Source organism: Rhamphochromis sp. 'chilingali', assembly GCF_963969265.1.
Source record: "Rhamphochromis sp. 'chilingali' genome assembly, chromosome: 2".
NCBI classification, from domain to species: Eukaryota; Metazoa; Chordata; class Actinopteri; order Cichliformes; family Cichlidae; genus Rhamphochromis; species Rhamphochromis sp. 'chilingali'.
This window is the reverse complement of record NC_137930.1, coordinates 32522275-32531054: the sequence shown is the minus strand read 5'-3', so window position 1 is coordinate 32531054 and position 8780 is coordinate 32522275. Positions and strand designations below refer to the sequence as shown.

Below are 8780 nucleotides of genomic sequence, written 5' to 3'. Positions count from 1 at the left end.
GGCAACAAAACAAAGCTTTTCCTACAATTTTAGAAAGTAGTTGATAGCACAGGAAAAAAAAAAGAAATCTGCTATATTATTTAAATAACCATCAATTAAGTGACCATCTAGTAATTGATCAGGTTATGTCCTTGGCCTCAGTTATCAGCTTCATGAATCACAATTGTCTATGTCTTGGCTTTAAGTGTCACACTAGTACATCCAGGAATCCATTTTAATTTCAGCTTCAGCTGCAGACAATAAGTCAATATACACTCGTATTTATCATATAAAAGAGCATTAGTTGGTGGGTCATCAATCTGTTAGAGCTGCATTCTTTTTCTATGCCCTGTCAGGTTAAGTCAGGATAAAGAAATAGATCTTTGCTCCTCTTTCAAACATTCTTTACCCTTGTGTGATTGGCTCTTTGATCTGTGAGAAGCAGCTGTTTACCAAGCCAATTGTACAAGACCACAAACCCCAGTACGGCATTCTCTGACACAGCAGACTTTGATTTTATTTTTGCTCTCTTTCCTCTCTGTCACATGGTTAAGTCTGTCACAGCTAATTTGTGTCTCAAAATAGGTCTTTGAAGATCTAAACAGGAATGCACCGACATAAAAATATGAACAGTTAGGAAGACAGATGATTTATACATGGCATTGATTATGAAGACTAAATATTCTGCAGGTGGAATAAAAGTTGATTTCCTATAAGTGTACATATATTTTACAACAGTATAACAGAAACAATTCAAAATAGAGAGCCAAATAAAAGTAATAAGGTTGTATGTTTTCCTTTATATTCCTTTTTGTTTTAGTTTGAATGTTGAGTAGTTAATGTTAAATATAACCATTAAAGCAGAGCATTTTTCATAAATGTTTCATATGAAGTCAACTAAGTAAAAACCCATTTTGTCACTCCCAAATGATAATGAACATGCCATAAGGAAAGTTTTCAGGGTGTCATGAAAGCACTAAGGTTTTTAAGGAGAACAAAGGAGGGGAGAGCTGTCCTCAGTACAGATTATGCCACACTGAGTTTTTATGGAGGATGAACCACAGACAGATATCTTAGCATATGCTGGCTTGTGGGCACAAGGGAACAACAAACTCCAGTCTTTATCCTGAGAGAGGCAGGAAGGAGAAGTCACCTTGATTAAATTAGTTGTATATGAAAATGGGGTTATGCCTATTGGGAGTACGTGACAAGGGCTTATAAACCTCGCCTTTCACAACCCTGTGAGAATGACTTTTTAATTTCCTCCTTTTTGTTGCATGTTATATTTGTCTCTCTTTCTTTTGTCCCGCAAGGCCTTTGTGTGTCAGGATCAATGTGGCATTCTCATTTGGGTACTGTCCCCTCTACTCATTCACATTTTAAGATTCTATTAGCATCTTCCAAAACAGATTCTCCCTGGGTTTTCTTTCCCTTATTCTTCTCTCTCGCTCTCGCTCTGTCTCGCTTTTTTTTTTTTCTTCAAATAAGCTATGGCCTACCTCTTACACAGTTTTGCCTTTTGTCCTCTGCTATTGTATGGCATGCCATTTCACTATTGAAACCACTAAAATACTGTATTTTCCTAATTTAAATCTGAAATAGATCGGTCTGTCCTAATCAGGTGTCATGTTAATGTACCCAAACTTAAGTGATTTAATCCCTTTTCAAACAAATGGGAATGATTAAAGATGGCAAATTATTAAATGTTACTAAATTATACTCTGGCACTATAATAGATTCATTACCGCTATTGGTAATAGAGAAAAGGCTTTTTCTGTCATCTCTGCTCAAGCGTCTGATTAGTGCTCTCCCATCCCAGTTATAGAAGACGTTTTTCTAATCATTTTGGGATTCTGTTTGCAAAGACAAATTCTGTTAAAAGTTGTTCACATGTACTTAGGCATTCACTTTGAGTTAAATGACACTCTTAAAACTAGCATTGCCCACTCAGTGTTTTTCTTGCATTTCTGCTGCTGTATGCATCAAACGCTTAGCAAGGTCACCTGCCAAAGACTCCAGTCTTGTTCCTAATTCCAACTTTGCCTATGCCAGCATTCTACAAGTGAGTTTGTAAGAAGTCAAATATTATAGTAACAATGTAACCACAGGACCTGATGTGGCAGTTGCTGTAAACTAAGCTAAAGCAGCTAAAGATTTGCAGAAATTGGACAATACAACAAACAAAGATCTGAACCATACCAGCAAATCTTCAACACAATGGCTGAAATGCTGTACCGGGACCTTGAGAGAGCTGTGCATAAATGAATTTCCACAAACCTCAATGAACAAAGGAAAAAGGGTCAAAGAATGACCAGAATTCCTCCACAACGATCAAAGAGACTGATAAATTCATACAGAATACAGTTGCTTATTGCTCTTAAATGTGATTATACAAGCTATTGAATAATAGGTTGTATGCATAATGTCCAGGGAAACCTCTTGTTTTCACATGACTGTGTAGAATGTGAACTATAACATTAAAGAGTATAAGGGCTGCTGCTTCTCTAAAAACAAATGCTACACTTAATATGAGCAAGTGCTTTGCATGCATATAACTCAAGTAGCACAATGGCACTCCATAATGCTAGTGTAGTCAGGCAGATTAGCCAGAACATTTTGTAAGTAAAGTTGTGTGTAAATATAGTGTATATTTTTTTAAATTGTTATGGATCAGTTACAACAAATTCACAACCAAAAGCTTTAACGTTGTGATGTATTTGGCTTTAAATATGGTGTTTGTTCAATTTTACAGGTCTCCCTGTTTGACTTTATAGTATGTTGATTTGGTCTACCAGAATGTTTTGGCTTTCTTTCTTTCTGCTTGTATCCTCATGAATACAAAATGCTTGGAGAGCAATTCCACTTTTAGTAGCATGTAAAGAAAATAAACCCATTTCTACACAGACTTACAGTACAATCACCTACATCCTATTTCTTGCGGTATGCGTGTTTTTTTTTTTTTACTTCTACATAGTAACTTTTAGACTAATTGCCAGTGTTTGTTAAAGTGTTATTCATAGGAATGAAATTGTCATACAGTATGTCCCCATGTGTACACTACTTGTAAAAGTCCTAATTATCACAGTAGCCAGCTGTAGTTTACTTGAGTGAATGGCAGGGGAAATACAGAGAGGTTTTCTCTCCGATGAAGTTTTATTTTCTTCTCTCCTACCCCTCTGGGGATGTGGAGGTGTTCTTTTTGTTGCTGTGCATCGTTTTGCTATGTATTGTACAGTGACTGTTATTTTATTTATTTATTTAATTTTTCTCTTGCACATTTGTCAGGCAAGCAGAAATGCTTGCTTTCAGTAGGCGTAAATGCTAAGGAATGTACACCCAGAAGTCTCTCTTTCTCTCACTCTCTCTCTCACACTCACACACACACTCACACACACACACACACACACACACACACACACACACACACACACACACACACACACACACACACAAACCCCAAAAACAAACAAAAAACCCATGCCTGCTTCTTTAACTGGCTGGTTTTGAGATTAAATTTGCTAAATACTTTACACTGTGAGAAAATAAATAGGTAAATACATAAAATAAGGGCTAGAATGTCTTGCTGTTGAAATCCATTGTGTACAGAAGTGTGCTGGCAGATGATTGTGGATACTCATTTATTTATAGTATAAAAGAGTTGTGTTTATTGTTTGAATTTTATTTTGTGTAGATTAATGGTAATGGCTTCATAGGAGCACAGTCATGCTTGTTAGGTTGGAGTGATTCTAAACTGACGGTAGGTATGAATGTGAGAGTATGTGTCTCTGTATTAGTCTTGTGATAGACTGTGACCTCTCTAGGGTGCACTCCAGCTTTCGCCCTATGTCAGCTAAGATAGATCTAACCCTTCTATGACCCTAAGTTTGATGAACAGTTAGGAAAATGGATGGATAGAAGAATAACATTTAGGGAAATACACTTGACTACAGTGCGTGAAATAGATACATAATTTAACAATTCATCCATAACAAAAATGTAACTTGTCTAGAGATTTAAGATCATGACTCATGCTGGCATTTATTATCCCTAGAAGAGGAATAAAGTTTTTTTAGCAGCATTGCCTATGAAAAATATGATCTGTAACCATGATGAAAGTGTTTTACAATTGTCATTTAAAAAAAAAAAAATCATAGCTGCACCAAAGCCCAGGTGTTCCTATTACAAATATATCATATATATGTCACACCAAGAAAAATGAAGGTTGTAAGAAAAATATAGTAATGATAATTACTACATCATCATTAATATGACCATTTATTCAGAACTGAAGAGATAAAAAAATAATAAGATAGCGTCGTATGCAAAACACTGCACAGCATCTGCATATAAACTGTCCAATGTGATGTATGATCTAAAAAGATGCAACACAGTAGGTTGAGTGGATAAAGATTTTTTTTCTAAATGTTATTTATACATAAGACCTAAGTCCTTCCATTTTCTTGCTCTTACTCAATACAGTGTATCTATAAACCTATCCTTGTAAATGTCATTCTTTAGGGATTTTGAACTCTCCTGATAGGTGCAAGCATTAACACAAACCAAGAACACGAAGGCCACAGCCTTCTGTATTATCTCCCTCTCACAGAGTAAGGACGCAGGACATTAATCACTGCAAAGTCACACTTGACCACGTGTGCACACACGCACACACACACTTGTCCTTCAGAGCGAGAGCTGATTTAGGTAAACATATGTAACCATGGTCTCAGTCACTATTAGTATTTGTTCAACTGATTTGACCTTTTTGACAGAGCATCATAACCCAAGTCTCTAACGACTACTGATTAAAAATACAAAATTTATATTTCAGTGGGAGACTAATTACTAATGAAACAAGGACAAAGGGGGATTGCAAAGTCATCGGCTCCAGAGGGGAAAGCACTCATGCATTTTTCTTGAACTTACTATTCATCAATATCAAATGTAGCTAAGACACGTATATATCTGCTCTGTTAAAGTTAAGAGCAAAGATTTAGTCCAGACAGGTTTATAAATGCATGTGTCTTGGTGGTTATGCAGTATTTAAAGTATGTTTTACACAGTAAATGTATGCCACTTTCATAATTTATTACAACTTTACATAATGGGACCATTTCATGTTTAATGCAATGGAGAGATTTTTTCTTCTCCGACCAATTCTTTGCAGCTGCAATTCCTCTGTCACAGATCAACTTAGTGATTTTTTTTCTTTAGAACCCTTACTGTGCAAAATAACAATAGAGAATGGGCACAGGTTTGCTTTAGATGTATTCACTAAAATCTGGTGTAATTATACGGGCATTCTGCTGACTTTATGTAAAATGATGAGAAATGAGTTACTGATGAAGACCTTGCCTGGAGCAGCTCAGTGAATTTATGTCCTCTTAGTCCTCCACCCCATTCTGGTGTTATAGTTGAGGTGGAGTGAAAGAATAGTGGGGAAAAAAGAGAAAGAGGAGAGATGAGGGTTGGAAGAATAAGGACAAACGCACTAGATTTTAATAAGGATGTGTCAGAGCAAATAGCCTGGCCCTATATCAACCATGCAGAAGCTCTGGGAGATCTGCCACTGCTCCACTGGGGTCCTTTAGAACTTGCTGTTACAAAATAAAACTTCACTTCAGCTAGAGAGTAGAGCCAGGGCACAAACGCATTATCTTTGTGTTGACTCTGTCTAACACGTGGATCACGGTGTTACATGACCACGGATGTAAACCCTGAAAAGAAAACCTTAACCTGAAGCTGCATCTTTTATTCACTGAAAAAAAAGGGACTGGCCATCTCTTGGATTTATGTAAGCATCTTGCATGCATTTAACACAATTGCCTCATGTTTTAAAGTTAAATGTAACTATATAGTGTAAAAACTACATGATATGCAGAAAGGGTGTATTAAATTGTTCATATCATGTTCAGGTGACGTAAGTCAATAAGATAGCAACGTTAAATCTCGTGAAACCACGTGTGATTTCATCTCGCGGGCTTTGGATCGTGGTTTAAAAAAGGCATCCATCTCAGTCAAGTCGAGCAGCCAACTCTACGTTTTTGGTATGTCTTGATTTTTTGAATTCATTTTTACCATAATTCAGCCAAATGTAGTTAAACGTCTAGAGTGTCGCCATGTAACATGCTAAAAAAGAGCCGTTAGCTTATTTGCTGTTTTATCTGTTGTCAAAGAATTGGCGCTTTTTCATTTGAATTTGTCTTTGGCACAAGAGCTGTAATATCACATTAAACCTAATTACGAGGCACTCATAACATAATTTGGTTTTCTGTGTGAATAGATTTGTCAACTGACTCTTCAGTTACATTGTGTATTTACTGCACCGTGGTGTTAGTGAGATTTTGGACATTGAACAGCTTTAGCTAATATCATCAGCGGCATTATGCTAGCTTACATCCCTACCCCTCCTGCCCTCACCTGCTGTCCTTTTGTTTTTGTTTTTGTTTTTTTTGCTGCACATTGAGAGATGACCTCTATTCTGCATTTCACCAGGAGTCAGCTGATGGATTGTGGGTTCAAGGTGTTATGGTAAGAAAGTATATTCTATTTTCGTTTCTGTAACTTAATTATAATAGGTTTTTTATAATTATTAGGTGCATGCATACTCACCCTATTAATACAACTGAGAGATCCAAAATCTGCCATAGGTTTAACTTATACCTGTATGTATTGCCAGAAAGGTGATTACTGGACTCGCATTAATGCACACTTGAACTGAAATGAGGTTGTAACTTGTGGGTTGTTGGGTTGCAAATCAGAAACAAACATCTTTGGATTTTTTTTAATCCCATAAGATCTGGAAACACAGTTTTTATTCAACAAAACATTACTGATTAACCAAGCACAGTGCCTGCTGTTATTTCAAAATAATTTTATGTCATTTCAGATAAAATGCAGCATTCCAGTGCATCCCAACCATGCCTTTACAGTCAAGGTTTCTGACGGAGCTGAGTTTTTCTCTGACAGTCTGCTGAAAGTGTTTGCAAAGTGATCGGGGGAACAGGGCACAAAGCTAAAGGATGTAGCTGCCATAATGACAGTAAGAACTTTAAAATTCTTTAACTACAAAGTGTATATGTATTGCATTAGGTCAGTAAAAGATTTTTATGCTACATCCATTGAAACAGTCAACTATTACCTGTGAGTAATGATTCCACTAAAAGGATGCCATAATTTTCGTCATGCATTTACTGGCCCACTGAGAAAAAATTATCTTTTTTTAAAAATAAATGTTCTGGAAACTATATATCCATAAAGTTGATGTCAAACAGGAACTTTTGATATTGCTTTGTAGATGCTGGTGTTGCATGTTGACTGGTTTAAAAAGTCAAGAGTTTTTGTCTGGGATCATTTTCTTCTGTGCTACTGAAAAGTTCACAAATCTCTGTTTTCTTTGTTATAATAGTCAAGGATGACATTAATGCTCGGAGTCCCTCATCAAAGTGCTCCGCATCTGTGTGAAAGATAATTGCAACATCTTGGTGCAGGAGTTCATGGTGAGTGTTTTATGAGTAGATTGTGGCTTTGCAACATTTAAAAATGCATTTAGTTATCCACTTGATCCTCATTGGACTGGTTAGGACCAGTAGTCCTCTTTAATAATTTGAAGTTCACATGAGGCCTGGTAGTGAACTCGGCCGCCGGCCCTTGAGGCCCCATCCCCACCCCTGTATTAGGGGTCACATCAGTGTGAAAAAACTTTAAATTTGTCATTCTAATGAACAAAGGAAAATCCCACCAATATTTATATTAGCTTTTGTTTGAAAAAATGACCAACAGCTAACCAAATTGTGGGGCTGAAAGTCTAAATTCTAACATCTTCTGAGTGACATAACCTGGATTTCTGATGGGCCGGTGTCTTTCTAACAAAAACTAATGTAAAGCATTTGAAATTATTATGTTTTTCACCCTCTCTTAGAAACTCTGTTAGACCATGAATGGCAGCATGGCAGGCCACTCTTTGGCTATAGCTATTTACTATGTTGCTTGCATTGGTTTAAATTACTCTAACATTAGAACTGGTAGATTCAAAAGAGATGAGTTTAAAAAGGAATCTTAAAGAAATGTTTTGTGTTTAACCAGGACTTGACTGAGGCCACTGCACAGATTGAGAAAACCACAATGAACATCTGTCTCCAGAGGATGCGGCAGGCAATGACTTTTCTGATGTTGTTCTTCAAGATCTGGATAACGTGACCTTTGCAGTAGCCATGCTGTTTGGACCTTTTTTATTCCTTCAACATGAGTTACCCATCACAACTCTGCTACACTTTTGAGGTGATTCAATGGGTGGTAATGGAGTTGGATGCAACTCAGCTCTCAAGAAAAGCTCACAACTAAGACAAAACTGCTCCTGCAACGAAGCTCACTGTTATGCATGTGAGGTGACCAGCTCTAGGTGAGAGGACATTTAAATCTCACACTTGTTCTGCTGCATTTTTGAAGCTCAATTCCAGGAACGGATCGCAGGGTTCATTTTTATATACTCTGCAACTGCCATGAGGACGAGCCGTTTTTTGTTGTTGTTTTTCCTTTTGCTCTGTACAAGTTCTGTTTGTCTGTTTGGCAGCATTTTTAAATTTCTCTTTGTATTTTTTCTTTCTTTTACTAGTGAAGAGATGTAGCGTGAACAGTTATACAGTCTAAATATCCCATATGGGTCGTGTGAAATGGTATTTTCAGTTTCATTCAGTTGAAGTAAAGAACGTTGAATATTTCTAAGTGTGCTGTTTTGAACCAAGATGTCACAGTATGATCAGTGCTGTAATTTTTGACAGTCACTGTATCAATGTTATTTT

The 8780-nt window shown here is 36.8% G+C and overlaps 1 long non-coding RNA gene across 1 annotated transcript; it reads left to right on the top strand.

Annotated features, from left to right (window-relative positions):
* Positions 1–6053: 6053 nt before the first annotated feature.
* Positions 6054–7446, top strand: LOC308393026. The gene is made up of 3 exons (XR_013970907.1): positions 6054–6510; positions 6869–7021; positions 7388–7446. It is a non-coding gene; the product is annotated as an uncharacterized lncRNA (long non-coding RNA).
* The last annotated feature ends 1334 nt before the right edge of the window (positions 7447–8780 follow it).